Below are 18,272 nucleotides of genomic sequence, written 5' to 3'. Positions count from 1 at the left end.
CCCGAAAATAAACTCGCCGTGCCGGTAGAAAAGTAAACGTTCTCAGAACGTCTATCCGGTTTGTTTTGTGTGTCGTTTGCTTATGAAACCGTACAGGATTCGGTTACCGCAATCTCTTTATGAAGGTGACACCAAAAACACCGACGAGTGGAATTTTGTGAATTCGTCCTTAATAAGGCGGAGGAAGAAGATGACTATTTTGTAACGCGCTTAGTGTTTAATGACGATGCTACTTTTCATTTAAGCGAGAAGGTGAACCGCTACGATCGACATTAGAATAACGGGGTACGGAAAGATGCCGCGTGAATTTGGACAGCATGAGAGAGACTCTTCCAAAGTTATATTTTTTGTACGGTTTCGGGGGAAAAGGTGTACGGTCAATATTTTTTTCTTAGAGAACACTTTTGTGGGAACAACGTGTCTCGATACGCTTGAAAACAGACTTTTCCCTCTACAGAGGTCGATTCGGATAAGTTATAACGGAAGGGGGAACATGTAGCGTGGTAAGTGCCACAACACGAAAAGTCTGAGTCTGAGGACTGCAGGTAAAGGCTTTGGCCTACGAACTCTAGAGGCGGTGAGATACCGGAGTAGCTCATGGTAAGTGCTTCAAACAAAAAATAAAGATACCGTGCACCGTCGTCCTAAGGGATGCATTTTGAGCAGTTATGACTTTGTATGTAAAGAAACTTTACGAATAAACCTTTAATACAAAATTAATCTTAAGTTTTTATATTCAATATTTTTAAAATACATACGATTTAAATCGGATGATTCTTTTTGGGACAAACTTTAGCCGTATATTTCCTTAACTATTGCTATTCTAATTTTATTATTTTATTTCACGATTTTAATTTTTTTTACAATTTTATTAAAGTATCGTTCAATTCTTTTCTCTTTTATGGATATATTCAATAGCTTTTAATTATTTTTTTTTTACGAAGATTCATTTTTCGCTCGATGTTTTCTAATTTTGAAATCATCTGTTATCCTGCGTTTCATTTTCAAAAAAAACCTTGTCGTGTAAAAAGGTTACACATTTTATTTCCTCTTTCTACGCTGATATGTCGATCGATCCCTTTATACTCTTACAGATAATTTTTGATATATATATTTATATATTATATTAGAGAAAAATTAATACGTACAATTTAAGAAAAAAATTGATAAAAACGCAAATATTATTTGATGGAAACACACAATTACTTAAGATACAAGTTACATCTTTTTCAATTTAACCGATTTATAAGGTATTTTTATAGTTAAATCTCCTTATAAGATACGAGTAAAGTTAGTTGAACGTATAAACAAATGAATGAAATTTTTTATTTCCAGATGAAGGGAAACAAGAACGTTTTCCGTAGTTGTTAGGCATAAATTGTACATATTACTGTCGATTCTCGGGCTATAAAATATGTGAAAATATTATTTATTATTAAATAAGAGAAAACGATTTTTTATTTTATTAACATATTGTAACGTATGAATTTCTGTATTAGTAGAGGCAATTTGTCATCAAAACAGGCTGTATTTGAAAATCCTTATCTACCGATTGATCTTTTGTCCGTGCGTTAGTGGTGATGAGGGAAGCTTAACTCCAGATTTTTAACATCCCCCCTCCTGTAGACGTTGTAAACGGGTAGACCGGTTTCGAACACGTGCCCGATTCACAACATTTTCACACTTTCACAAGCTACAGCTCCAAAATGGTAAGTCGTACAAGAAAATTGTTTAAATAAAAGTAGTGTGTTTTTTTTTAGATTAACGACTTTACCAAATGCAATACAGACGAAAAAGAATTTTTTCCGGTGAAAAAACCGAAAAAACACGTTTTTTACAACTTCAGCGCCACCTACTATTTCAATTTCAAATTATACGGCATAACTTTAAAGACATTAATTGTAGGAGAGAATGTCCTCAACATTTTTTGTTTGTAAAACGTTTCTCTAAAATGCATAAATTCAGAGAAAAACGCATTTCAAAAACTTTTTGAGTTTTTCAAAAATCTATGGGAGGAGGTTGTTAAAAATCTGGAGTTAAGCTTCCCTCATCACCCCTATCATGGAAAAACACATCAATCGGTAGGGTAAGGATTTTCAAATAAAAATACAAATTGACTGTATATATATATATATATATATATATATATATATATATATATATATATAATATTTCTGATTACAAAGGAATTGCAGTGTGTATGTATTTTTCTAAACAGTTCATTTTTTATCTTATTTATTTCGTTTAAAATAAATATGTGGTAATAATAGCCATATAATAAGATTGGGAATAGTAAACATCGAGAAAAAAAATTAATAAATCTGTCAAATGAAATTATTGTATTGTCGAATTTGTTTAACTTCGTATGACGCTATAATTATTTGTGTGATTTATATGCTCAGTCGAACCCCGGAGTGAATTCAGGAGCTCCTTGGGGGCTTATCTTAGGGACGCAGAGCTGACGTCGCTCGCCATTTCCGTCTATCCAGAAGGTTCCGCCACCCTCATCTTTGCTCAGTTGTTTATCCTCAAGGTTGTGAGAATAATAGTCATAAGTAACAATATAAATATTCAGGCTTTACAGAAACACGAAAAAGAAACTGAATTACAGAATCCAGAATAATTGTAACTTTTTTCTGTTTAGCCTCCGGAACTAACGTAAGGTATTACTTCAGAGGATGACTGAGAGTGATATGTATGAACGTAAATGAAATGTAGTCTTTTACCGTCTCTTTTTTCTTTAACGTATATCTTCGCTTCACAACTTTATTTCTAAGGGCGCTAGGGCCTCGGTCTACGTCTTAAAACCTTCGTTGGAATATCACAAATGTAACCTGCAAATTTGAAAGCGATCGGTCGGTTGATTCTCGCGTGATCGGAGAACAAACAGACAAGCTTTACGTGCATACATATATCCGTTGAAAAATATCTCGGGAGGAAATACCCCGTTTGAAGTTTGGAAATCGGAAGAGCGGGAATTTACATCGACATTTCCGAATTGCCGTGATCTGTTAGGTCGAGAGTGTACCTGATGCGTGCAAATGTTAGCCAAATGCTAGACAAAGTAACTAACTGCCATTACTAGTATTTGAACGCTGGAACTCTCGACTTCCAAGTCGGCTTACTTGGGAAGACGCGTTCACCACTAGACCGACCTGGTGGGTTTATTACTCGGTTTGATCAAATTATTTATTACGTATTCAATATTATTATTACATTATTACGCATGTAAGATTCGTTGCAAAGATTACAAACGGTTTGAAGGTAAACACAACACATTGGCAACATCATTGGATCGTTGTAGTGTGGTGATTCATATTCTGTCATTCTTTTTTTTAAAGGATTTTGCGCAAAACTCGTACATTAATTTCTTGTTTTACATATTATTTCTATTTTTTCTAATGACTGTGATGTATGTAAAATATCCTCTACTAATATTACTAATTAAGAGTAATATTTACTATGAAAGTAATGATGTTTATTAATTAGATAACCATTTGGCGATCATTATAAACATTTTGAATCGTTATATCAGTATATAAAATATATATTCGTGTTTTGGCGAAGACAGGAATCTATTTAATTTCTTTCCTATATTCCCTATTAAGCCTGAAAAAAAGTTTTATTTATTGAATTTTTTTTGTATTTGTTCGTACAAGAGTTATGTATATCTATCTATAAAGGAATTGATGAACAACCATAAAACTTTAACATATATTTATATATATGTTATAGTCTAAAAAACTCTTTTTATAATTACACTGCCGCTTGTACTAAAAAAAAAAGAATTCAGTTAAAACTGACAATAGTTTAAAACAAAAAGACAGACGCTGTTATTTGTAATGCTTTCAAGGACAAGTGATACTATAGAAAAAAACTTAAGAAATGGTTTGTACGTGACCGCTGTTCATGTCGATGAGAGGGTGAGGCATGAAAATATTAGTCATCATAAAAGTTTTTTTTTTCATCAGCCCGTAATGCTCTCTAAAGAGAGAACTAGAATTAAGTTGTATATAGTTAGCAAAGATAAATCATTAATTTTAAAATTAATCTTTTTCTTTTTTTTTGAAACAGCCTTTAATTGATTAAATTAAAATTTATGTATTTAAAATAAAGTAAAAAAAGAATTTGAATTATGCTGCTTTTGGATTGCAAGTTTTTTTTTAATATGTTTAATTTTCATTAGCGTATTTCCTTCATTAATCCGATATACTGCGGTGAAACAAAGTTTTGTGATGAAATGCTTTACTAAGTAACAAATAAAATTTTATAAATGGATATCAGGCAAAACACGACTTTAATAATGTAAGTAGAATATACGAAATATTTTGATTTTATTTATTTAGAAAATATTTAAAACAAATTGTTGGGGATGTAGGATGTAGAGGGTATACTGAAATGAAACGACTAGCACTAGATAGGGAATCTTGGAGAGCTGCATCAAACCAGTCGAATGACTGAAGACAAAAAAAAAAAGAAAATATTTATTACGTAAATGTATGTATTAATTTATTGATTCGTACGATTTTCTCGTACTGACGACACTCAGTCGTGTCACACAGCATCGAAATATCCTTTTGATTTATTAAATCGGAAAACAAATCCGATCCACTATTTTTGAAATTATGAACACTCTGTTTCCAGTTTATTCCATAATAATTTTTAATTACCATTTTTATCGCTAATACAGTAAGTTTGCTTCTTATCGCATAAGTATTATTGTTTAGTGAAAATATCCTTGTATATTCATTAGTCGGAATAAGAGCTAACTTTTCTAGTTTGTGATCTGTTTTTTAATCTTTAATTAAAATTAATTCTGAAATTCGTCTAATTTTGAAAAAAATAATAAAAAGGTAGAAGAATTTGAAATTAGCTTACTTATACTCAAAATGCCGTTATCGTATCAAATTACACTAACGCAAATCCATTAATCGAAATATACGTAGTCAATTTATAAATTTGCCTTTTGATTTTGAAACGAATTTATAGGTTACAGATTGTTTAACTAATACGCGATTGTTTTGTGCCGTTGAACCTAAATAAATCGTTCCTTGAAATTTCAAAATCCTTTACCGGTCTCGTAATAAAATCAATTTAATATTACACGTTTGTTTTTTATTTTATTTGAAATCTAAATATTATCCAAAAAAACAATATAATAATATACACCAGAATTAGAAACACTACAATAAAGTATGCCACATTTTTTTTTTTTTTTTTTTTTTTTTTTTTAATCGGTAGATTGTATATGGATAGATTAATTAAATATTTTAAATTGAACTATTAATTTATTACCTTAGTTATTATTTTATTATATATGACAAAACTAAAGCTACCGCAAACATTAAAAAGTACAGTATAAGTTGACCGACCAATAAATATATCTGTAACAAAATACAAAAAGGAGCCCTTAAAAATACAATTAAATTAAATAGTAAAATAATTTTTGCGTCTAATTATCGACATCACATAACACATTCGCTCGTAGACACACTCTCTCTCTTCTACCGAATAGATTTAATGAGGTTATGTGAATTAAGTAACCGTACCTGATTAAGTAAGTTTTCATCCCTAAATGCAGCGTTCACTTTCAGTAAATCTTTTATCTTTTCTCGTACGTTAAACAGAAATAGAATGCAAATGTTACGTAAAATTATTATTGCGATATTATTTGATAAAATGACCCGAAGAAAACTATAAACAGATATAGATGTTTTTATAGCGAAATAGTATTATCCCCTATAGACTGTAAAACGGATTAAAAAACAGAAGTAAAAAACGATGAATAAAATACGTTGATTCTAATATACTCTTTTTCATTATGTTTCACTATAATTGTGTAGGCGTTAATTTTTTAACGGGTAACAGAAAATTTAATATTTTACGTATTTAATTGATTGTTCAGATAACAGATATTAATTTTAGCCCGACAGGAATCGGGTATTTAAGATTTATTATTTAATTGTGTTGTTATTATTGCTATTGTGTTTATTTTTCATTTCTCATGAGACATGTTAATGATGTTAACTTAACTATTTATGCTATTACGCCTTAAAATAATGAATTAGATGATTTGATAGCGAATGACTGCTACGATACAGTAGAAGTAAATGATTTTTTTAATTTTAATCCTTGATTGTATTTTAACCCTAAACGTAATTCATATGAACATAAAAAGTAGAAGAAAAATTTTTGATGGATTTGTTTTTTACTTAAGTAATAGTAACGTTAAGTTTCAAATTATTATATCGACCGAACATGGATCGGTGATGACATCGAATTTAATTTCACAGTAGGTTATAACGTATTGATTCAGAATAATAAATTCACCAACAGTGACGGTATGTTTGACTGGTTTGATGCAGCTCTCCAAGATTCCCTATCTGGTGCTAGTCGTTTCATTTCAGTAAACCCTCTACATCCTATATCCCTAACAATTTGTTTTATATATTCCAAACGTTGCCTGCCTGCACAGTTTTTTCCTTCTACCTGTCCCTCCAAATTTAAAGCGATTATTCCAGGATGCCTTAATATGTGGCCTAGAAGTCCGTCTCTTCTTTTAACTATATTTTTCCAAATGTTTCTTCATCTATTTGCCGCAACACCTCTTCATTTATCGCTTTATCCACCCGTCTGATTTTTAACTTTCTACTGTAGCATCGCATTTCGAAAAAGCTTCTAATCATTTCTTTTCAGGTACTCCGATCGTTCAAGTTTCACTTCCATAGAAAGCTACGCTCCAACCGTATACTTTCAAAAATCTTTTCTGACGTTTAAATTAATTTTGTGATGTAAGCAAATTATATTTCTGACTGAAAGCTCGTTTCGCCTGCGCTATTCGGCATTTTATATCACTCCTGCTTCGTCCATCTTTAGTAATTCTACTTCCCAAATAACAAAATTCTTCTACCTCGATAATATTTTCTCTTCGTATTTTCACATTCAGAGGTCTATCTTCATTATTTCTACTACATTTCATTACTTTCGTTTTGTTTTGTTTATTTTCATGCCGTAGTACTTGCGTAGGACTTCATCTGTGCCGTGATAATATTTGTAGATAAGAATGTTTATTATTATATTATAATTTATTTTTATAAATTTTATTTATATTAATTTTTTTTATTTTATAGTTATATAAAAAAATATTAACACGAGATAATGAAAGAGTTACACAAACTGCGAATTCAGTTGATATTAATTTTAGAATCGATAACAAGAACAACCTTAAACCGATTGCCATTAATCGATCGCCTTCCAGAACATACATTTTTTCCTGATCGGCTTAGATTCTTATTTACAAAATATAAAGACGGATGATTACGTATTTTTAATACGAATTTGAATATTCACGATGATAATAATAACTTGTTAAATTAATTTCATGCTATTATGCGACTATATGAATTTAAATTATACGTAAACAAATCTTCACGTTTACAAAACAGTCCCGATGACGTAATTCCGTCTACCGGCTGCACCGACCATATTTTCAAGAAGAATTTAAAGTACCTACTTTGAGAGAAATAAATATGTCAAGAAAGTAATACTACACGTAAACAAATATAAAAATGAATTTAATTTTAAAAATGCACCGTACAATACTCGTTCGGCAGGAAAAAATACTTACGCCGCATTCTTTTCAAACAACAGTTTGCAAACATTAATTTTCGTATTACACCATTATATTTTCTAAAGAAGGCCCCGACCATTTTAACGTCCAAATAATAAAGAGTAATCCAGTAAAATAAATAGATGAACGGGTGAAGCACAATTGAATAGATATATTAAATTACAACATCGAAAGAGAAAAATAATCCGCACTAATAACAATAAATTTAACATATTATAATGAATATCATACGACAAAATAAATTAATAATATACTACTTAACATTAAAAAATCCACATAGGCAGTATAAATTCATAATTGTATTCCGTTGTCTTTTAAATATTTATTGTTGTGTTATCATAGTTATCTTGTTTTTTTTTTTATTTTTGGTTTTATACAATTTCAATGTAGATTTAAATAATTTTACATTCTGATGCTATGCATTTTTTTTTTTTTTACTTAATTTTTCAATTTAAATTTTTACGTATCATGTATATTTATTTAGGTAATTATTGTATTTTTCATTAATTCCTTTTTTAATCTTCCTGTTATAATAATATGAACTCGCGGATAGCGCACAAGGTTTCTTTTTCTATCTGCGTCAAAGATAAATATGTTGAATAAAATTGTATATGTAATTTTCAATCGACGATAAACGAATATTAAATGTTAAAGCGCATAATGTCAACATTCTTAGCGATTTGCAGTTGTGAGGAGTAATTTTAAACGACAGTCTAATACAATTTAAATCGGTATAATAAACAGTACGGATATTTTCCAAATTATTTGCGACTTGAAAAATTAAGATGCGATCGCTTTACATCTTGAAAATGGATTTAATTCACGATGAACAACAAGACATTTAAAAACAGAGTTTCTAATCGCAATAGAAGTTTGAAGTTGCACAGTCGACGTACTATGGACATCTAAATTATTAGCGGCTTTAATTTTGAATTCAAGATTTGAAGTAGTAACAGAGAGGAGACAAGTTTCAGTCTATCGGTTTGTAATTATGAAAACTGAAAATATTAGTGCGGTGTTACGAGGACCTTGTGTAAAATTATTTATGAAATATATAAACACGTAGTTGCAAAAATGTTCTATCGTAATTGAATTTACCTTTTGGTTCTTTTTGTATCGATAAATGTAAATATCATCCGTTTTATTTATTTTTGCGTTAGGTTTTATTTACTTTAAAAAAGATGCGGTTTTAATTTTCTTTTAGTTTTTTCGCTAGTAGTGAAAACCTTAAATATTACACCGTATTGTAATACAAACTTGTAAATTTTCGTCTTCCAAGTAAACGTTTACCTTCTGTATACTTTTACAATAACGTTTAGCGAAAGTACGTTTTCTGATAAAACGTCTACTATCCCGGAAACGATTCGTAGATTTCGTTCGTTCAACTACATTATTGCAAATTATTCTTGGAAATATACCGATCTCATTTCTTTTGGGTGTATTATCATAAACTAAATAACCCTTCATAAACTAAACGCATCAAGATTTTCTTATATTTAACAAACTGTAATTATACGCGCTATACTTTTTAAATTTCAGTTTTATCACGTTCTCGATTGTTACACGACTGCACAAAAAAGAATGTAATGTATTTAGGGTGTATGTTTGTGCGTATTTATGTTCCATCTTTGCAGCTCAACGGCCGAACCGATTTAGATGTACGGCTCCACTTTGGAATCCTTTCGTTACCGGGAGCGTCATAGGCCAATGATTCCCATACTGTGCGCCGCGGCCTCTTCACAGCGACGCTGCGAAATATTTTCAAAGTTTCATAATTAATTGAACGAAACATTTATAATTGTTAATGAAAAAACAAAAAATTAAATAATGAAGATACACGAGTTTTTTTTATTTTTCTCTTACATACTAGTATTCATACTTAGGGTAAAGCGCCATGGAAAAACTTTTAATTCATAAAGGACGCCGCGGCTCGGAAAATTTTGGGAACCACTGTCATAGGCTCTCTCTCTCTCTCTCTCTCTCTCTATATATATATATATATAAATTTTATATATTTTTATAAATATGTATGTAGTAGTATTCCGTGCGATTATTTAAAGTAATCTGTGGGTTAAAATACTCAGTATTTCGTATAGTTTATTATTTAATTACTATTTGGAATTATTTTGTATTAAGTTTGTTACTTCTTATTTTTATCTTAGCGTGATACGTAATGTTTTATAAAATTTTCTGATTATGTGCATTAAAATTTTGGCGGGATACGATGTACTTACCAACAATATGGAGTAGTGTTGGCTGCTTGTGTGTGTAAGTATATATATAATGAAGGATTTTCCTCTAATATCTCCGTTTAGTAGGCGACACGTTAGATTAGCATCAGAAAGTTTTTTGTGTGAAACTTTTCTGCCGCAGGTAATTTTTACACTTGTACATCGAATGAAATGTAATAAAAAAGCATCGGTATTTCAAACGCTAAATTCCAAGTCCTCATTGTTACGGATTTTCTTACAGTTATTTGATTTACTTGATTTCCGTTATTTCGCTTCCCAACCGATGATGAATTAAAAAAATATGTATATTCTGGACTACTTTGACCGGGCAATGGAGTTTATTATTAAATAACTTTAGATCCGACTAATTTTTAAAATCGGTTGACCGATTTCAGTTATTACTTTTATGTGGAAAAAATTACGTCGCCTTTTTCGTGTAATTCGTAGATTATTCTGTTAACTGAGAAACTTAACTGTACAATAAAGGTTTTTATACTATCTTTTGATTTCGCCGATCGTTGAGTACGGCTATCTGAATTTTCACACGGTGCTCTGTTTCTTTCGCGTCTGTAATGTACGCATCTACTTCGTCGAATCAAAATCGTAATGCATTTTAAATCCAAGATGTTTCCAAATAGGCTGCCGCTAGGTGTAGAGAAATAAATCAAGTTACGTACTGTACTGGAATTTTTCTATTTTATTACAATTTTCTTATAATGAAGCGTACTAAATTTATCAAACGTTATTTTTACTGAATTCCCAATAGATTTTATTTTAATAATTCAAAGGTAATTAGCCAAACCTGTTTTATTACAACGAAAGTCAGTTGTCATATACCTCGCATATTTTCCTTCTTGTTTAGTAATTCTGTATGCGATTGTTTTACAGTTTATTTTATTTCAAAAACGAACCGAAAATTATCTATTAGAGAGCGAAATTACTTTCATATGAACAGGATGAGAGATTTAAAACAGAAGCGACCCGGTTCGAACTACAATTATTAGCTTGTCTCTTTTAATACCTACGAACTCCAATATTAATTGTTTATTTTACTACCCTTGTCTCTAGGGATGGGCTAAATCGATCGATTTTTATAATAGAGATATTAGTAATGGAACGATATAAATAATCGAATGATTCATTTGAAATGTGAACGTTACTTATTTTTTCCACGAGTACAAGCATCAAATAAGATATAATACATCGGTTGAGTAATTTTCATTTAACAAGTTTTGACTGTCTACGGGTTACTGGCGCCGCGATTAATCGCTCCCTAAAAATTAATTTCTGCAGATGCTGTGGTTTTATTTGAATTATTATCGCGTTGTTAATCAGTCGCTAATATTTTGGTAACTTAGTTTTTTTTTTGTTTATATGTATTGCGTCAATTCTTACGGTGTTATTTGTCACCGTTTTCAGTTAGCGTTAAACAGTAGCGTTTTTCAATTTTGTTACTTTAGTTTTATTAATTCGGTTTACAGAATTTTTCATTTATTTTACTATCGTTGGAATTATTACTTATTAGAATTTACTCGTTTAGAGATTATTCCGTTAAACTTTGGTTTTATGGTTTGATTACTTTTCGTTTATAATTTAGCCGTTAAGAAAGTTTCTTTTTTAACTTTTATTTATGAAGTAGAATTATGAAGAGAAAAAGCATCGATCGTTTAAACATTGTTTGCTATAAATGAAGACAACAAAAGTGTTTGTTGTAAAATTTGCAAAAAAAACATTAATGTTTTTCGACTATATTACAAACCTAAAAGAGCACTTAATACGGAAACATTCTTTACAGTTAAATGAAGAATTAGGTAATTTATTCTCGAACGTCGGAAAAAGTTAAAAATATATAAATTCAATAAAACGTGTTTCAGTAACTACCGATATTTGGTGGACCGATGGCAATAAATCGTTGGTTACATTTTACACGCGGTAACAAACTTCATATTCAATTGTACCGGCGACTCGCGAAATGTCAGTCGCTCAAACGGGGGTGGCAATCGGCCACATCTTAAAAACGATTTTCGAAGAACGGAATATCACCGATAAAATAGTGACAGTAGTTGCAGACAACGGATGTAAAATAAAGAATGCGATTAATGAACATTTAAATTTGCATTACCGTCCGTGTCCGGCTCACAAGCTTAAGTTAGCTGTACAAGATGATGATAAAAAGAACAAAGAGTTCTCAGATTTATTGAAAAAATGCAGGTGTCTTGTTTCATATTTTAAACGTAGTGTTACGGCAACTAGCAAATTAATAACCGATCGTGGGATAACCTGTGTTAAAACTTAACAGGATGTCTCTACCAGGTGGAATTCTATTTTAGTGATGCCGGAAAGGCTATTTAAAGATCCATTGTCCGTTACTATATCCGAAATTCCAAAAGCACATCGATGTTTGGATGCCTTAGAATGGAAAATCGACACCGATTGTATTGCTGTTTTAAAGCCTGTTCGGCAAATGACTATCGAGTTGTCAGGAGAAAAATATCCGACGATGGGGTTTAATTGTCCCCTTAGTAAGAGGGTTGCGACAAACATCGATTTTTTTATTCCCTAAAAACAAATGTCGGAGTTAATTTAAAAGAAAATTTAGTTGATGTTACCGGCAGAAGTTTTGGTCGTTTGGAAGATAATAAATCAGTAGCCAAAGCTACTTTCGTTGATCTGAGATTAAAAAAAAACCGCATTTGACGTAAAAGAAAATGGAAAGAACGGGTAACCGGTGAGGTTACAAATTTAATCGATTCAAAGCGAATGGACGTCGATACTCGGCCGTAAATAGAAATCTTAGAATCTCAGACACAACAAATCCTAACGTTTGTCTTTGGAGTTTATTTGAAGAAATATTACGAAGGTGCAAACAACAACTACCCCTGGAACAACCGGAATATTGCAAATACGACGGTATTTGGAAATGCCACGATTAAATAGACGGAAAATTCCTTTGGAGTTGTATAAAAATTCATTACCTGAATTATACGAGATAAATTTAAAATACTCCTGTTTACCTGCAACATCACTTCTCTCAGAAAGAGTGTTTTCCAAGGCCGGGCGGTAAACCAATTTGCGTAGAAATAGACTATTTATAAAACATCCTGGACGAAATAAATTTTTTAAATTTAAATTTTATAGCGGAATTTTAAACCGATATATCTTTTCCTGTTATTAAGTATAATAATTTTTAAATTCACGAACAAAATTAAAACCGTAATCTACTGTGTGTTTTTGTGAAAAAAATTAATTAAAATATTATATTATATATATATAAATGACATTTGAAATTGATAAGAGGACATTCCTATTTTGTTTATTTTTTATTCTATTTGATCGTCTTGATATTAACGTATTTTCTGAAAGAACCCGAATTAATAATTATTATTGCGGTTAAGAATTTAGCAGCGCCGCATCAATTTCTTCCCTTTTTTAAGCGACAAAGAATTAATATGTAATTCTGGCATTTTATCTTAACGATATCTTTTGAGTAATTAATAAAAGCGAAAGCGGAACGATAATAGTGTGGCGATCTGTTAATTCCTAGGACCTGGAATTTATAACGTAGAGTTTACGGTGAGTACGAATTAAAACGTATTTTTCCCCAAATTATTAAGTAGGAGTGGCGATAGCAAAGCGAACGAAATAGCGAGAAACGACTTAAGAAAATAAATACGTCTTGTTGCCGAAATTAATAATCGTGTTTTAAAATATTTACTCGAGCGAAAATGAAAAGCAGCAGTTGAGATACTCTCATCGTTCGTATTCTTATTAGCAGTCGGTATTCGGCCTATTCATCTTCCAAATCCGAGCAACTGACGAATTAAAAGCAGTAGTAAAATTTGTTAGTAGTTCGTAACAGTAGTATATTCCAAGCGAGAACCGCATCGAATGCGGTCGGTAATTCGAGAGATCTCGAGATATTTCAATAATCGAATCGTTACCGCTTTTCCATTAGAGATCCCATCGCTACTCTCGTCTATTATTGTCAGTTGTTCGTGCTTTGTGCCGTATAGTTTCGTTACTTGCAGTCGGATTTTTCTAAAATGCCTATTCGATCGAGGAAAAGCTCGTTAAAGGGGAAGCTTATGTGCGTTCTGGATCCTTTCGAGAAACGCGTCAAATATTCGCGAAAAATTTCCGATCGCCAGTATCCCGGCAGAATAGCGTACACGGTTCGGTTAAAAAATAATGAAACGATCGAGCGATTACATCTTCCGTTTTTACTGATTTATAGATATTTTTAACGTACGTGAGAAGTCGGTTGAAAATAAAAACAAGCGAATGACGGTTTTATTTTTTATTTAAGCAAAATAAGAACCTTTTACATAGACGGCCGTAAATTGTTTAGAATTACTCTTCGAAAACGTTTGAGTTAGCGTCTAATATGTCAAAATATTATTTATTATCGAATAAAAGAAGACTGTTAGTATGGATTAATTTTTTTATCGTGTAATTTATAAACATTGCAGATCGATTTATGTCGGTTTTGTTTTCCTTTTACTATCAAACAGTCTTGCTGACAAGTAAAAAATTATCTTCCCACACATTTTCTTATTTCTTCACTTAATGTTTCTATTTAATGATGTGCGTGCGTGCGTTCGTGCGCGCGCGCGTGTGTGTGTGTGTGTGTGTGTGTGCAAAACAGTTTAACCTTTGGTTTTTTTTGTGAGATTACGGGCATCGACTACTATCGTCATTTAGCCCCGACCGAAATTTGTAGCGTATGAAAAATGCCATACCTGACCGGGATTCAAACCCGGGACCTCCTGAAGATTGATCTGTACATTTTTAAAATTACAATCGGGCTTGAAATTGGAAAGTAATAAAAGTAAGGTATATCTCTATATTGCGATTCTTTGTTTAGCGTAAGTACTGAAATAATAATTATGTAAATTAATTTTTAGAAATTTTTCTTTAACTTACCTAACCTTAAAAATTTTAATTCGATAAATTTTTGTAACTAAAGTTTTAATTTATCGACCGAATATTTATACGAACAGAAATGAATTTGTTGTTTAAATAGTCCAAATTAATGATGCTATCAAAACTACGTTTTATAGAATTTTACAATGCCGTTCATCGGAATAAAATGGAGTTCGTGTGAATTCTTAATTTTTTTACCGATGTAACAAAACATTATTTAATTATATAAATTTTTCAGTAGCTTTCTTTTATTAATAAAATAATTAAAGTCGTAAAGATTAAAATAACTTTCATCTTCCTTCATAATGAAGAGATTAAATGTTAACCTCGCTATAAATGTTATTTCGTAATCGTTAGGTATCTTAATTTTTTTTTTCTTTTTAACGGCTACAGAATTATTTTCGACATAAACTGAAATAAAGATATTGTATGTAGTTTTTTTTTTGTGTAGTTTCTTGTTCACATTAACCCAGTGTAAATAACAAGTTACATGTAAGCTCTTTGTCGGTTGCAAGCATTAGCCCGCCGATTGGTCTAGTAGTTAATCTCGTCATCGCAAATCAGCCGATTTCGAAGTCGAGAGTTCAAAGGTTCAAATTCTAATAAAGTTAGTTACTTTTATACGGAATATTAGATCGTGGATATCGGTGTTGTTTGACGGTCGGGTTTCAATTAACCACACGTCTCAGGATCGGTTCACCTGAGACTGTACTACTCTTCATTTACATTCATACACATCAACCTCAGAAGTAAATACCTTACGGTGGTTTTGGAGGCTAAACAAAAAAAGAAGAGATGGTTCCAAGCATTGAAAACCAGGTTTCTTAATCCCCGTAATTAATATTCATATTAATCTACAATAACCGGAATGATTCTTGATTGTGAGATCTAAAACCGGTCAACACACATTTTAAAGAATAACACGCAACCTTTAAATGTAGTATAATTTATGTCGTAAACACATCGATAACTATTTTAGGAGAAATAATTTTCATACGGAAACAACCTTTTTTTTTGTTAAGTTATTCTTCTTCCTGTTTTTTTTTGTCTTCAGTCATTTGACTGGTTTTATGCAGCTCTCCAAGATTCCCTATCTAGTGCTAGCCGTTTCATTTCGGTATACCCTCTACATCCTAGATCCCTAACAATTTGTTTTACGTATTCCAAACGTGGCCTGCCTACACAATTTTTTCTTTCTACCTGTCCTTCCAATATTAAAGCGACTATTGCAGGATGCCTTAGTATGTGGCCTATAAGTCTGTCTCTTCTTATAACTATATTTTTCCAAATGCTTCTTTCTTCATCTATTTGCCGCAATACCTCTTCATTTGTCACTTTATCCACCCATCTGATTTTTAACATTCTCCTATAGCAAGACATTTCAAAAGCTTCTAATCTTTTCTTCTCAGATACTCCGACTTTCCAAGTTTCACTTCCTGTAAATAATATAAATGAATAAATAATGCCTTTTCAGCTGATCTGATCTAGAACAGATTCTTTTTTTACGATAAAATTTATTAAATTTTAATAGAGTTGCAGCCAGAATAATAAAATCACCCCAAACCGAAGTCGGTTATTTAAATTTTAGGTATTTTTATAAATGTGTCATCCAATCGCTAAACACATGTCAAGACTTAAATATTTTTTCAGAAACGTCAAAAGAAATACTAGTATAATTATGATAGCTACCTGATTTAGAAGAAAGAAGCATTTGGAAAAATATTTATATAATAAATATTTATTAATAGCATTTGGAGGAATGTTTACAAAACAACAAACGCCAGCAAATAACAGTTTTTTTTCTTCATCTCACGCATTATTAAAACAAATATTCTTTATCTATTTTAAATAATTTATTAATTTTAACTAAGCATAACAAGTTTTGCCTATGAAGTATTTAAGAATGATGTCATAATAGCAATATAGGTCTGCTTACTTAGATAACAATAAAGAAAATCATTCTTTGGAAATTCAGTATCGGCAAAAGAAAAGTTATAATGAATTAACAATAAGGTCAATGATTAATGATAAAGACCATTAAGGTAAGAAATGGATCTGAACAAGTATAATCCTGATCTGCTAATAAAATTTATTTATGATTTTTGAGTGAAAGCTATCATTTGTACACTAGTATGCCAAATAATCACTTAACATTTGAATTATCATTCATACCTAAAATCAAATAAACCTAATGCATACTACAAGATTTTTTGCCAGGTTATTTTCAGTTTTCAATAAAGATTTATAAGTTTTATTGAAACTATCTAATTGATTACAAAAAGGTAAAAAGATGTTCACATCAATCAGATTTAAAATATGAAATAGGTGCTGTATTGAAGACATGTCATTGTTGCAACACAGCTTGAATTGCAATTTAACGATTTTTTAAGTAAAATATTGAAGTTTATATCAATTTCCAATTGAGTTTAAACAAATTAAATATTAAACAGATCCAAAACCAATGCTTTATTTTAAAACAAATAACACACTATAACATGAAGTTAAAACAAACAACGCAGTTGTTAATACCAATAAAAATGAACAGAATCTTTGTTTTAATTTATTAAGAATATCTGTTGATCCATTAAGCAGTGTAAATTTAATACCTTATCAAGAAATTTATATAAATAAAAATTATAATTATGAAACTAGCAATAATACGAGGATTATTTTTTTTTCAAGGTCTGATCGGTACGAAATTAAAACCACAGTGAAAATAAAAAATTTTTTATTTGTAACAAGTACATACATAGTTGTGTTTTCAGCCATGTTTCTACGCCGGTCTGCAGCTCGATGTCTGTACCAAAATGTTGTCCTCCTAGCCAGCGTTTCATGTGAGCAGAGGTGAAAATCGGATGGAGCAGTGTCCGGGCTGTATGGTGGGTGATCAAACAGTTCCCAACAAAAACGCTGCAGGAGCTTCTTTGTTACAGCTGCAGTGTGCAGCCGAGCATTGTCATGGAGAAAGACAATGCCTGATGACAACATTCCTCTCTGCTTATTCTGAATTGCCCTTCGTAGACGTAGAAAAGTCACGCAGTATGAGGCTGCAGCGATGGTCGTGCCACGTTCCATGAATTCCACCAAGAGAACTCCATTCCGGCACGTCACACTTGGCAGAAGATGCTATTGTTGAAGACATGTTTATGTGCTAGCTGCGTGTTCAGAACTAAACGAAGTGATGTGACGTGATTGAAGGCCATACTATAGACGCTGTGCAAAGGTTCATCTGATTTTTGCACGGGTTTTTATTTCGCGACCGATCGGACCTTGAAAAAAAAATAGCCTTTGTATAAACCTGCAAAAATAAAATGGATCAGTGGATAGGGCCAATTTAAATATAATAAGCAGTATTATAACAATGGAAACAATGTATAGTAGCATACAAATTAATCTGAATTCAGAGAATTTTTTGTTTATTTCTATGTTGTGGCTATAATGCTTGACCATACCATTCTTTAAGTTGTCCATGTCATAAGAGATTATTT

General features: G+C 31.2%; 1 protein-coding gene across 1 annotated transcript in view; it reads right to left on the bottom strand.

The window, feature by feature from the left end:
• LOC142321528 (tripeptidyl-peptidase 2-like) overlaps positions 1-17,946 on the bottom strand; it is a 100,351-nt gene extending 82,405 nt beyond the window's left edge. Inside the window, exon 1 of the transcript XR_012755652.1 lies at positions 17,534-17,946. The gene's annotated coding sequence lies outside the window, so the exon portion shown is untranslated. The remainder of the gene's footprint in view (positions 1-17,533) is intronic.
• Positions 17,947-18,272: the final 326 nt, after the last annotated feature.

The sequence above is a fragment of the Lycorma delicatula genome, chromosome 3, assembly GCF_047948215.1.
Source record: "Lycorma delicatula isolate Av1 chromosome 3, ASM4794821v1, whole genome shotgun sequence".
Taxonomy (NCBI): Eukaryota; Metazoa; Arthropoda; class Insecta; order Hemiptera; family Fulgoridae; genus Lycorma; species Lycorma delicatula.
The sequence above is the reverse complement of the archived record's forward strand: the minus strand, read 5'-3'. Positions and strand labels throughout refer to the sequence as shown.